Here is a 14662-nt window from a genome sequence, read left to right on the forward strand (position 1 = left end):
ACTACTGGCTACAGAGTGCGCTTCCATTTCTTGTCTCTATCACAGATCTGTTAGCAGGACCTACCAATACAATGAACATTTCCAGATCGCGGCTAGCGGTTCGACACTTGAACTCCTCCCTATTGAATCTCAGCTCTTGTTCAGTAAGCCAGCACCTATTCAGGAGACCTGGGCCAAGACTCCTTAACACTACTATTGCCTGTAGAGTCTGTCCTAGTGGCTGCAGTTCTGGTACTTTGAGACCACCAGGAGAAAAGCACAATACAAGTTATCTGTCTTGTCCCTATTGATGTTGGATTGGGCAAATGAAGCCAGGATTAAACTCAATAGGTCCAGTTTAAAAAAAAAAAAAAAAAACTGTGCACATTTGCATTATCCTGCATGGCATAAAATGGTTACTGACAATCCCTAATTATGGTAAAAAGAGAAAGGTGGTAGTATGTGAGATAAAAAAAAAAGAGCCAAATCAATATCAAGTACCCATTCAAAGGTTTTTTTCCCCCCTCAAGCAAAACTTCCTTCTAAAACCATAGCAGTCCAGTTATAAAACTAAGGGTTTGCATTAACATGGTCAACAGAAACAAACTTCTGTGTCCAGTTATTGTAAGTAAATGTAACTGCAGCTGTGATGTCACGTGGCAGGTGGGGTCAGCACAAAGCTATCGGACGCCGCTAGGCTGAAATGATCCTACTGGCAAATCGCTGGCTGGGCAACAGTTGGGTTCAGGGGCTCCTGTACACATGCCAGATATATTGTGCACAGAGATCACATGACAGGATCAAAGAGGTCAATATGTGATAAATGTCAGAATGCAAAGCCCCCTCTACACCATTCAATTCCAGGCATGATCAATAGAATTAGATTAGATCGATTAAATCTGACATGTCCAATCAGGATTTGATCGATCGTGTGATCGATTTGCATTGAAAACTATTGAAAATCGATCACACGATCGATCGAATCCCGATCGGACATGTCTGATTTAATCGAATTTGATCCAACCGAACTCGATCGATCGCGCCTGGATTTGAATGGTGCAGAGGGGGCTTTAATCAGGGAGAGGAAAGATTTTACAATAGGCAAGCACGGACCAGTTCTTTAAAAAAAAAATAAAAAAAAAATGAATAAAAAAAAAAGAATTTTTATTGCACCATTTTCACGACAGTTCCTCTGTAAGTGGATGAATTCCTGTACTATTTGAGAACCTCTCCCACTTGACTAGTGACGGAATAGAAGGGATGAAAGGTCTTAGAACATAAAAGAGTTGCGCAGCAGCTTTGATCCATTTTGTACCCTTCCTGTGGATAGGCTACTTCCGGGAAAAGCAGTGAGCCAAATGCACAAGGATTCTGGAGACCTCATACAGTGTAATAGTGAGATATTTTGCTATTGAAAATCAAACTCAGCATTTGCTTGCTTTAATTCACGTTTAACTGCATAGATTTCTTCTCATTTAAACCGGCAAAAAAAACAAACAAAAAAAAAACACTGTACAGGAATTGGCTGAAACCTCAAATGTGGACATTAAACAATTCGGGAAAAAAAAAAAAGTCAATGCAGAAATAGCAATAAAGAAAGCAATGCAGCATACAGCAAGGTCACAATGCAGACTTCTATCTTTTCAGAAGCCATTTTGCCATTATCCTTGAGTGTATTCATTAATAGCCTCAGAATCTGGTCCAAGAAAAGCAGGATCTCTGCCTAGCGAACAAGCAGATTGGTACTAGAGTGTAATTATTATTTACACACTCCTGTCATTGCTCATTTCCAGTACAAGGCTCACATAGGACTATACAGGATATCACAGATTCCTGTGAGGACACATTTCCAACACAAACTTGGAAGAAATCATGTTTTATTATAGCCTTTATCTAACAGGGGACTGGCTTCCTGGAGAGAAGCTGGATATGGAAAGCGTAATCCTGCTGTAACCTCAAGTAGGACTAATAACAGCTTCAACATTTAATTCAACCATTTGAGTTAAAGAGACTCTGTAACAAATTGTTTATCTTTATTTCTTCTATGCTATAAGTTCCTATGCCTTTTCTAATGTGGTCTGGCTTACTGCAGCTTTTCCTAATTGCACAGTAGCTGTGTTATCTCTGTTATATGATCTAATCTTCTCTCTATAGTCGGCACAGTCAGGCTGAGGCAGTCAGACTGGAATGTGCAGGGCTGCTTGTGATTAGCTAGAAGCTGTACACACCCCCTGCAGGCTCTGTGTGACTAACACTCTGCTTAGCTGAGCCTATTAGAAGCTGGTTAGTTTGTTTGTAAACACTGCCTAAAACTGGCAATTACAAGCCAGGTTTGCAGCAGAGAATGGCAGAAACAGCACAGAGGGGACCAGGAGCACATAATGAATAGAATGGTATGCTTTTTATTGTAAGAATTTCAGAGTACAGATTCTCTTTAAACTTCATTGTGCACAGAAACATTGAATAAATAAATAATCCTAATCTACCAATTAATGATGATCAACAACCTATACCGGCTGTCTGCTCACCATATATAACAACCCCCCATGATAGTGTAGTGGACACCTTGAAACACTGTTTATCCAGTTTGAATATGTGCCAGGACACTATCGGCATGGAGTTTGTATGTTCGGATTTGTGCAGGGTTCCTATAGACTGGAGGTGTCCAAAATGTTTCAACTAAGGGCCATATTACCCTTCTTTATATTGCTAGGGGGCCAAACTAGGGATGTGGCATTTTGGCGTAAATGAGTGGCGCTAGCATTTAATGGAGTGATGTATGGCTTGTGTCATGTGATAAAGAGTTCCTAGGTGCTTTATGTAGTAACGCATGGAAAAGCTTTATCTACCGAACAGTAACATGAAAGTTATTGGACTTTCATGTTGAAGATAAGCTCACATGGGTCTGCTCAAGTGCCACTCTTCCCCTGCAATCATTTTACTTCTAGGCTTGCACTTGGCTGCCTTTCCATCTACTCCAGCAGCAACATGCTGCCACATGAAGTGGGGGCGGAGTTACCAACAAGAAAGGGTGGGGGCTGCATGCTGATACTTTAAAAATAGTCCTTGGACACTGGAAAGGGGCCTGCAAGCCAGAATTTGGACATCACCGTTCTAGAGCATTCATGTCAAAATCTATCCCATGGCCCACAAAGCCATCAAAATGTTAGCCCTAATAAATGTTTTCACGGTGCATTATGTTTGGCCCACTCTAGACCACTAGAGAAGCTATATTGGGGTTGAAACGCTAGATCACCAGGGAAGCCATATGGGGGAACCAGGGGGAAAGCGCTAGGCAGCAGTGAACTGTATAGGGGAGGGAAGGTGAAACAGACACTAGAAAACTCTGTAGGGGAAGGAGGACCACCACTAGACACCAAGGACCTGTATAGGTGAGGTGGGGGGGTCACTAGACACCAGGGAACTATAAAGGGAGAGGTAGGGGTTCCCATTAGACACAAGGGAACTTTTATAATGAAGGGAGGTAGGCAGTAGACATTGAGGTTGGCCCGCAACCTGGAGCAAGTGTTCTATTTCGGCCCCCTTTATTTGCGCTCGACAACCCTGCTCTAAACAGTTTTCTCTGACCCCCCCCCCCAAATAACAGAAACTAATTGGCTTCCCTTAAAATTTGGCTAACTATAATGGGCATTTGACTATGGAAGGGTTTGGATTGCGAGTCCTCCTGAGTGACAATTAATGGAACTCTATACTGTACAGCACTGTGCAAGATGTTGATTCTATTTAAAATGGCAGACATGACGGGCTATCAATCAGCTTACAGCAGGACATCAGCTAACAGAACAATCATTTTCACCAATTGCGTATCCAAAGAGTGAGTGGGAGATCCCCAAGGATAGCAAAATCTATGAACTGGAGAAGCATGCAATTTCCTTAGATTTCAACAAAACTAAAAAAAAATAAAATAAAAAATGCTGTATTAAAAATGCATAAAAAAAAAATAATATTGTGCTTGACCTGGGGTTTGGCTTTAGGATAAGATGTAGTTGAATGGCGAGCATGTTATTCCTAGTTCAGTGTGCATTATGGTGCGAGGCTGAAAATTAGCATAGCCTGAAAAGCTGGATTCTGTTTACAGCGCTGGCACCATGCCCCTCTTTTGAAGTCACAATAAGGGCATGGTGTCAAGCTTTCAGAGGCTTGGCATCATCCGTTACAGCACTGCATTCAGGGGCACGGCCAAACAATGGCAGCACTTCTCTTCCAAGCGGCTTAAACAAACATTAACAATGTATGAAATATCAGCCTCCCGTGAAAAGATAAACAACGTAAACATTTCTACTGCTACACTGTGGTCAGCGTAGTATCCTTATAGCAACCTCCTCCATGTACATTTTACACATCTACTCAAAACATTTTAATGTACTGGAAAAGAATTCTTCAAAAAGGCAGTGGCTTGTGAATAATAGTTCATTCATGGCTTGATATTTGGCAGAAGATTTACAATAAAAACAAGAAAAGATGTAGGTCACTGTTCAAAGTCAGCTAATTACTATATTTAGTGGTTATAACCCTGATCCAGCCAAACATTTTATTAAGCAGCCCTCCTCCCATCCAACATAAGAGCAATTACTACCTAAAACAAAGAAAATTGTTAAGCATCGTTTAAAGAGAAACCTTAAAGGAATACTGTAGGGGGCCGGGGGAAAATTAGTTGAACTTACCCGGGGCTTCTAATGGTCCCCCGCAGACATCCTGTGCCCGTGCAGCCACTCACCGATGCTCCGGCCCCGTCTCCGCTTCACTTCTGGAATTTCTGACTTTAAAGTCTGAAAACCACTGCGCCTGCGTTGCCGTGTCCTCGCTCCCGCTGAGGTCACTAGGAGCGTACAGCGCAGGCACAGACCATACTAGGCTTGTGCTATACACTCCTAGTGACATCAGCGGGACCAAGGACACAGCAATGCAGGTGCAGTGGTTTTCAGACTTAAAGTCTGAAATTCCAGAAGTGAACTAGATGCGGAGCCAGAGCATCGGTGAGGGGCTGTGCGGGCACAGGATGTCTGCGGGGGACCACTAGAAGTCCCAGATAAGTGCAACTCATTTTCCCCCCGACCCCCCTACAGTGTCCCTTTAACCAAGAATTAAACTTCACCCCAAGGAATACACAATGAGATTTTCCAGCAGATTTACTGTCCAATCGATTTTTTGATTGTTTTTCTGATCGAATTTCCAACTTTTTACTAATCAATTTCCATTCACATCTCTGTGAGAAATCAGATAAACGATCAAAAATAAGATCGGACCTGTCAGAAATTATCTACTGAATCACCCATCTGCCCAAATATCTCATGGTGTATTCCCAGCATAAAAGTGCCCATTAACGTACAATTTCAGCTAACAATCGACCTTCCAAACTGATAATTGCGATAGGAAGTAAACAATCGTGCTCATATGAAGGGTTAGAACATAACCAGTCTGATCATTTCAGATAGAATTTGTTTGCAAAACGATTGCTAATTCAATCAATAAATTGTTCTATGAGATCGCCAACAACCCTATCCTATATGATTGATGGGAAGGTCAATTGTTCGCTAAATTGCACCTTAACTGATATAAAATGTGCAATGTGCAAACAACCCCTGACTGGCTTGCCATATCAGCTCATTATTTATCAGTACATACAACTGTAACCAGGGGGATATGGAGGTGGCCATATTTCTTTCCTTTTAAACAATACCAGTTACCTGGCTGTCCTGCTAATCCTCTTCCTCTAATACTTTTAGCCATAGACCCTGAACAAGCATGCAGCAGATCAGGTGTTTGTGACAATATTGTCAGATTTGACAAGATTAGCTGCATGCTTGTTTCTGGTGTTATTCAGACACTACTGCAGTCAAATAAACCAGCCGGACTGTTAGGCACTGGTATGGTTTAAAAGGAAATAAATATGGCATCCTCCATATCCCTCTTACTTCAATGGTCCTTTAAAGTGAACCTCCAGACTAAAAATCAACTCGGCAGCACTGAAAAAGCTTGGTGTTTAACAGTTTCACAGCATCAGAACTTTGTTTCTCCTATACAAGTCTAATTTTTAGCTGCACATAAGAAAACTGCCCGGGCAGTTTTCCCCTTATGCTGTGCAAAGCATGATGGGATTTCTGATGTTCTCGTTCTGCTGTTTTGGTGCAAATTTTTTTTTTTTTACATTTTGAATTTGACATTTGAAGCCTAGTGTGCAGCTGGGAGGGGTAATCAGCACACAGGACAGTTGGAACTGTGTCTCCTGCTCCCTGTCACCTCCTTTCAACCAAAAAGATGGCTGCCCCCATGACAAAGATGGCAGCCCCCCATGAATCACAAACATTTGCCTGTTCTTTTAAAACAGGGTGGGTAAGAGATTATATTACCTAGCTATTCTAATTAACATAACTAATGTAACTTAACAGTATGTTTGTTTAGGCTGAAGTTCCCCTTTAAGGATAGTCAGCAAGGCTAGTGCTGAGGAGTTCAGCTCTGCTCAACATGTGTTACCTGCCAGAACTGTCATTTCCCAAGTGTAGTGAGTGTGGAGCCTCCTCCCCTCCCTGGTGTCATTACACAGCTAGGATCATAGCTCCTCACTTTCAGATGGTCAGAGCCTACCATAGATTATAGGAGACCGGATTTATCTTTATCATCACTTAGTCATTAGGGAAAAAAGTTACAAACTTTGCATGGGTTATCTTGGAATATGGGAATATGCGGGTTGAGTTTCCTTACAAATTGGTGAATTAGAGCTAGTGCAGCTGCATGTCACACCACCTTAAAGCCAGGTTTGAACTAAAATTGCTTTCGAGTACAAGACATTTACCAATTGCTATTAAAGTACAATAAAATCCAGACTCTGAATGGCTGCAAGGGCCGGTCCAGGGCCAGGCTGTGGGGAGGAGGAGTTGTTATGCTGCACACGTATTTTGATGAACCACAATAATACTAAACTCCACAAGTTTGTCAGAGCTCCTGGAAAGACGTTGTGCCATGTAAGCACTTTTTCCACCCACCGGTAGATCTTACATTTACATAGTGCTGACTGACGGGCAAAACTTTACCAAGTCAAAAACAGGATACTAAACAGATGGTTAGCAGCCCAGAAGCTGGGCGACTCATATTACCCTCGGCGAGAGGGGCAGGATAGTCCTGGAGCTCCAAGTACAAGCCTGCCGCACATGAAAAGCTTTCTAGGCTTATTAAACTTTCCAGCTCGTCATAGAAATGGGAAAAAGATTTATCCACACGTAGCAAGGGTGAACTATAATACCCTGTTATACATTGTCTTCATTACATCCCAAAACTTTGATGCAGAGATTACTGATGAGTGCCCTCTCCTCACTTTACCAGGTTTACGTCCAAAAGCTTCTTTGTGGAGCAGAGTCAGAGAAATGCATTGTAACATTCACTTGAGTAAACAGAATCTGTTTACTCTGCAATCCCTCATTAATCACAGCCGTGCTGTGAGGCTGTGTTTACATCTGTAGTGTCAGTCTCCGCTGCTCCCCCGCCTCCTGCATAGCTCCGGTCCCTGCCCCCGTCCCTTCCCTCCAATCAGCAGGGAGGGAAGGGATGCAGGTGGGGACTGGAGTTCTGCAGGAGGCGGGGAGAGCAGCAGACTGACACTATAGAGATAAACACAGCCAGCTCTGACAAGCTGTTTGTCAGCAGCGTAGCTGTGATTTATGAGAGATTGCAGAGTGCAGGGGGACCTTAGGGGGGTTTGGGATAGCAACAGAGGCTGGGCTGTATAGGCAGATCCAGCCTCTGTATGCAGATAATATTCTTCAAACCCACTTCGGGTTCTCTTTAAGGGATGAGATTTTCTCTGTGCACGTTTGCCAGCTTCAAATCTAAATATTAATCCAGTAAAATAGCCAACACAAAACACAACCAAGAGTGCCCAAGCAGGAGACGTTTGACAGTTTCTTTCAGGGCAGCGAGGCACCAGCAAAGACATAAACACAGTAATCTGGAGCCATCTGCTAGAGAGGTCCTGGAATTCCACTCAGTGTTTGGATAAGGGATTCGGCATGCATCTGGCCTCACTTCTAGGCACCACATAATTGGCAGACACAGGCCAGATGGATCAATTTTTCTTTACAACACAGATGAAGTTACACATTCAAATATCTCCAACACAAATCACAGAACTGCATCAGTTTATTCATGTTGAAGAAAGCAGTACAAGTGAAAAAACACAAAAACTACAAAAAAAAAAAAAGTGATAACTACACCACAAACAAACTTAACATTTCAGAAGGCTGGCAGATAATCGGGTGGATAAAAGAATGGTCTTTCCTATTGGCTGTCACTAATAAGGTCCACAAATCATCTGGCCATACCACAACCATAGTCTTCTGCTAGGTGCTAAGCCCCCCATATGAAAGAGCGTTATTTATTTATAAACATAGAAAGGAAGAGGTAGACTTTCACAGAAATGTAAAACGCGAGTGATTGATGAGACCGAAAAAGTAAAAGAAAAACCACAGCAACCTTATGTGCAGTCATATCATGACAATGATGGTGCAGCCTCTAGCTGCTGTGAAGTCAAATGACTTAACGCCAATAACAACAGAACTTAAAGTGTAGCATCCTCTATAGTCATGTGATCAGTCAGGGGGGTAAACACGAGGCATCTTTTACATGTCCATAGAACAAAGGCTCATCTCAGGACATTAGGATAGTGCCTGGGAAGCTCAGATGAATTGAATCAAAACTCCAGGAAGTGCTTTACCGCAAACTCTGTCCAGTAGCCATGCTCGCAGAAAAACAGATTCCTGGAAAATTCTGTTGAATTGTAAGGCTACTTTCACACCAAGACGTTGCAGTTTAGGGGACGTTAAGGTCGCATAACGTGCCCCTAACGCAACACGTGGTGGTGTTGAAGTTGGACATCAGATTGAGACGCGTTATGTGGCTCTCAAAGCAGCTGCTCCAGGATAGTGATGGGAAGTCCAGATCTTTTTAAGGATTCGGATCATTCGAATCAGATCATTGAAAAGATCCGGATCTTTGAACGGAATCATTTTACTAGGGAAGCAGACTGGGGGTGAAATGACTAGCAGGGCAGGACTTTCCCTGCACTGTACATTCTGTATGTTCCTTCCAGACAGACATCCACTGTGAACCGACTCTCATTGTGATGATCCGGATGATTCGACTCACAAAAAAGATCCGGATCAAATGAACGATTCGTTCATGATCCGGACAACACTACAGTCCCACCAGGAGTTACCACACTGCAGTGAATATTAATTAGCCATGTGGCTGGCCGGGGAGGAGGTCGGTGAGGAGGAGGGGAGACCTCCTCCTCCAACATTACTGAGCATGTGCAAACAGTCTAACGTGGCTTAGTCGAGTATAATGTACAGCACGCAGCACTTTGTTTAAACGTGCTGCGTTACTATGTAACGCAACGTGGGCACTGAACAGCACAATTGATTTTACAGTGCTGTGAGTTAGGCTGCGTTACTGGCTGCTGTAACGTGGGACTTAAACGTCCCACTGTGAAACCAGCCTAAAGGAAATGTAATCCTAACAGGTAACTCAAGATTTTTTCCCCCCTTCATTTTTTTCAGGGCCATCTACAAAAATATAAGGACACCAACCTTTCCTACCCCTGACTGCATTATGCTGTTGCCTTCCATAGATGGGCTGCCACTTTGCAGTGTACTGTGAGAGTGGCACGGCACACGATAATCCTCCCACCCGTCCACATCACTGAAGCAGTGTCACACATTCACCCTCCAATTCATTCCTACAGAAGGGGGCAGGGGCATGATGGATAAGGGTTATGGAGGTAGGCTTGGCAAGTTTGGCACTTAGCCTTTGTTTCTCATGGAAGGTTGAAATGGCCCAGGGGCACTATCAAGACATCAGGAAACCAGTGTTGGAACAAGAGGGCGCTACTTGACATCATAGCATTTAGAACCTAGCAGATGAGCATAAAGAAAGCATTGGAGCATAGTTTTAAAGGTGTGGCAAAAGTTTGCCAAACAACTCTGCTTTACATTTCTACAATATAGTTTGCGAAAAGTATGCAGACAGTCATTGGGTTTAGCTAGATTATATTTAAAACTATATCTGAATGATCAAATAAAAGCAGGAAAGAGTTAGGTGCCCAAACACTCCCCAATTTTACAATAAGACTCCCTCAGAGTTGATTCATTTGATGAGAATAGATTTCTGGAAAAGTCAGGTAGATCAAAGTTCGAACTAAAGTATCAGACCGGATGTAATATTTATATGGATCGTGGGTGGAGCTGGTAGATTGATGGCCCAGAACATTGCATCGAACAGTGCCAACCTGCGGGCGCTCAATTTTCAATAGATTCCCTGCTGCAATCTATTAGAAATTGATGCGCAGCGTGTAGGAATCAAATTCATTCCATTTAGAAAGGAACTGATCGTCTTAGAACATTGGGTGGAAACTTTATATGTGTATGGACAGCTTCAGACATCCTAGTGGATTGTCCTTTTTAAATAAGGTCAGGGGGACTGCAAGTCCTCAATTACACTGGATTTTGCCGCCTTCATTCATAATGGAAGATAAGTTCTGTGCAGCAAAATTTTTACAGTTTATGATAAACTTAAAAATAGGCCAAAAGCATCCTTTGCTTTAACATCACACAGATGTTCCACAAGTAATGTGCTCCAACACATGAAAACAATTACAAAATTAAACTCCGACAGACCAGACAGGATGGGCATTGTGACTTCTATGTGCAGAGAACGTGTAGCCGGATGTGGGACTAGGACTCTGTATGAGTGCTCTTTGTCAATTGGACAACACTGCAAACCTTGATGTCTTGACCGAAATCCTTTCCTAAAAGGAAGCAAACAGCACTTTGGAAATACTATTTCACAAGAGAATCTCAATCCTCCTGTTTCTTATCTGGGTTAGGCAAGAACAAATCCAGATGTGATCAAAGTCAGCTGGTTCTCATGTGACTGCACTCCAAAGAATGATTTTATTAAATACATCTGAACAGTCAAGTGTTCTCTAACACTGAGACATTCTTCTGCAAATGGCTACTTGAGGAGCTTATTTACAGACCAAACACTTGGCTGCAGAAAAGCATCTCATAAGCCTTCAATGCAAGTGTATCCATTTAACCAAGAAAAATCTTTAGAGAGCAGGCATCTTTACACACAGGCATTCCACACATTTTGGGGGTGGAGGGAAAATAGGAAACGAGGCAACACAACAGCGTTTTCAGCTCCTGCAGTGTCACCTATGGTTACTTTCATATTTGAAACTGTAAAAGATGAAAAATGTATAACGTAAACACAACACCAGATCAGATTTAGTAAAAGATGAATCCAAGTATAGCTCTCCATAGCTCAAAATTGTGATTTCACAAAAGCATCAATATAGTTAAGCAATGTGCACATGCTCTAGATTTACAACACAAATTGCTTGTGGTTGCTTCAGGTATTCATACATTGGTGGCTTGGATGGATTTAACAGACATGTGCATAGGAAACTGGTATTGATAAGCAGGGCTGTGGAGTCAGTACAAAAATCCACCGACTCCTCTAATTTGCATATTACAATCTTGTTGATTGAAAGTATGTAACATGAAATTCGTCTCTTAACTGCCAACGCTTAGGAATTTTAAAAGAAACCTTCCTTCTCAATACAGTTCTTTTGCACTGACATATCTTCTATCAATGGCGTCAATCTCAGACATTAAAAGCCACTAAACTTTCTCCACCCCTTTGACTAAGTGATCCTCTACTTCTATCCACAGATAGCCACACTATCAACTTTTAATTACCCGCTCTGTTCCAGCTTGAGAGCTGGAACGTACCAATTTCTCCTCTTATGCTGGGTACACTGAGATTGTATGGTCAATTTACTCACAGATCGATTTCCAACATGTTCAATTTGCTTTCCTATCGATTTCCGAGCATTTTCCGATCAATTTCCTGTTACAGTTAAAGTGGATCCGAGGTGAACTTTTACACATTGCATAATTGTGTTCCTTTCCTATTGTTTATAGGGCATTCCTCAAGCCAAATACTTTTTTTAATACTCAAGTTCCCTATAAACTAAAAAAGCCACGCTAACAGGGTTTCAGAGAGCCTTGGCAGTAGCAAAGGCTCATGGGAGCTCAGTCTGGGCAGGAGGAGGGGAAGGTGTTACTAGCCATTGATTTCAGAGGCAGATTGGAGGAGGGAGGAGATGGGATTAGGCTGATGGCTCAAGATACAGATAAGCTTGCCTCTGTGTAATCTTTACAAACATGGCAGCTGTCGTATCACAGGAATAAATAATCATATTCTATTAAAACTGTTTGCAGCTAGATTTGCTGAGGAAACCAGCTAAACTTTAGATAAGCTATATAGACAAGTAACTTGTTAGTTTTTTTTTATCTCCGATCCGCTTTAACGGAAATCGATCGGACATATTGTAAATAATCGATCCGAGAGTAAATTGACCATAAAATCTCAGTGCGTACCCAGCATTACATTGCCTTGTAAATTTCACAATCTGTCCTTCCGCATCCACATGTTTCAACATGCAAATTATTAATGCACTAGTAAAGCAAACCAGCCAATTTTGGTGCAGCACTGTGCCGATTATTTGGGTGCCGCCACAGGCCGTAATAAGAGTTGCTGTGTTCAGCGACTAATTTGGGTGCCTGCCGTAGCAGGAGCTCAAATCAGTAATAAAAAAAGAAAAAAAAACAAAAAAAAAAAACAGGTAATTCGGCTGCTGCCAAAATCCGGTGCCGGAAAAAAAAAAGTTCCCCTGAGTAGCTACATCTTGGAAGGGGAAATGGTATTTAGAGTGGGCAGGAGTTTGGCTGCAGCAGGGTGAGCGGTCTATCAGCTTTAACCTGAACTTAAGTTTGCCCGTGTCATTTTTCTATGTATGCTCTTTACCTTGTGTAGAAGATGGTGATAAGCACACAAGTTATGAGTTATGCTATACTCAGGTGACGCATTGTGGACATTGCTTATACGATGACAATAATGTGCATGTATTAAAGGCAAAGATTACTAAAGGAGGGGGGGGGGGGGTGGCACCTTCTAAGTGTACTGTATTCAATGTCTAACAAAATGGGCTCACTGTTGTAAAGTTTGGTACTTTGGACATTTGAATGTTTATGTAGAACAGGTGTGTAAAAATCTAGGGGGGGGGGGGGGGGGGGGGGGGGGAGGTTGGAGGATGAAAAAAAAATTTCCTTTAAAGTCAATGGGAATAAAAATAAATACATAAGTCGGATACTTAAGGAGGGTCTCAGAGCCTCCCCGGTCCTCTTAGTCCCCACGTGGCAGCGGCAGCTTCTCCACTTGAATCACCGCAGCGGGGGGACTTTGGACATCTTCGGGAGCAGAGTCCTCCCGAAGACGGACAGCTCCATGCTGCGCATGAGAGGGCACTTGCACAGTATGGAGTGGCTCGTTCTCAGGAGCACTTGGGCTCTCAAAGACTTCCGAAGCCTCCCTTCAGCAGTAGAGAGCAGTATTTGACCAAATACTTGTCGAATACTGCTACGGGATCCAGCACTGGAACAACTGAGTAAGGAGCAGAAAGGCTCGATAGGACCCAGAGGCTTCCCTCTCCTTAGCTAAATATTTAACAGGGTTTTTTTTTTAAGATTACCAATGACTTTAAAGAGAACCCGAGGTGGGTTTGAAGAATGTTATCTGCATACAGAGGATGGATCTGCCTATAGAGCCCAACCTCTGTTGCTATCCCAAACCCCCCTAAGGTCCCCCTGCACTCTGCAATCCCTCAAATCACAGCCTGGCTGCCGACACACAGTGTGTCAGAGCGGGCTGTGTTTATCTCTATAGTGTTTTTTGTTTACAAAATCAAAGCTGACCGCAAAAAATATCAAAATATCCAACTATTTTCTAGAAAAGTGTGGCAGACAGCAGAATATATAATAAACCGTAGAATGTCAAATATGCTGCAAAACCAGAAGCCCCAGCTGATAAGAGGCAGAAAGGTACATTTACATGTCAGGTCGGGGTCATAAGTTGCAAGGTGACAAACCTGCGTCATGCTAGTGCATCAGCTGTTGCCTATATGTATACTTTAAAAGAAAAAAAAAAAGGGGGGGGGTTGAGGACAAGCTGCACCGTGTCCACCAGAGCAAGGTGGCCCAATAAGTTCTACCACAACTACCATCAAATACATCTCTTGGTTTCTCCAGGAAAAAAAAAAAAAAAAAAAACACTGCACACTGCAGCAGTGTGAGGAAACGTAGAGGAGAGTTTCTCCTGGAAAGACCAATATTACTTACAAACTCCTTACAGAGGAACTTCACTAATATAATGTAATAAATACACAATTGCTTGTGTTTTTTTGCACTACTACTACTACTAAATAAATGTAATACATTCTCTTTCCTCACAACAATTTACACACAGGTGACAACATCTTTAGTGCTGGCAGGTGCATAACTGTGGAATGTTTGTTTACTGTTGAGTTCTGAAGTCAGTAGAAATAACACCTGCTCAGTGCAATGGAAGAACAATACTGCACAGCTAAACAGACTAGCCTGTGACATCACTGGGGTGGGGGGGGACACATACATGGATCTAGGAAAAATTTCTGTTGCCGATACCAGCATAACAAAAGCGAGGCATCATGAATTTACTGCATTCTACTACTGGTATAGGTCACTGGAGTTGCTCTTTTTAACGAAGGCTATGGAAGCTAACAGGTTTG

At 42.5% G+C, this 14662-nt stretch overlaps 1 protein-coding gene across 1 annotated transcript in view; it reads right to left on the reverse strand.

Annotated features, from left to right (window-relative positions):
• The window catches only part of CERT1 (ceramide transporter 1), a 158162-nt gene that overhangs the window by 107909 nt on the left and 35591 nt on the right, over positions 1 to 14662 (reverse strand).

This window comes from Hyperolius riggenbachi, chromosome 1 (assembly GCF_040937935.1).
Source record: "Hyperolius riggenbachi isolate aHypRig1 chromosome 1, aHypRig1.pri, whole genome shotgun sequence".
NCBI lineage: Eukaryota > Metazoa > Chordata > Amphibia > Anura > Hyperoliidae > Hyperolius > Hyperolius riggenbachi.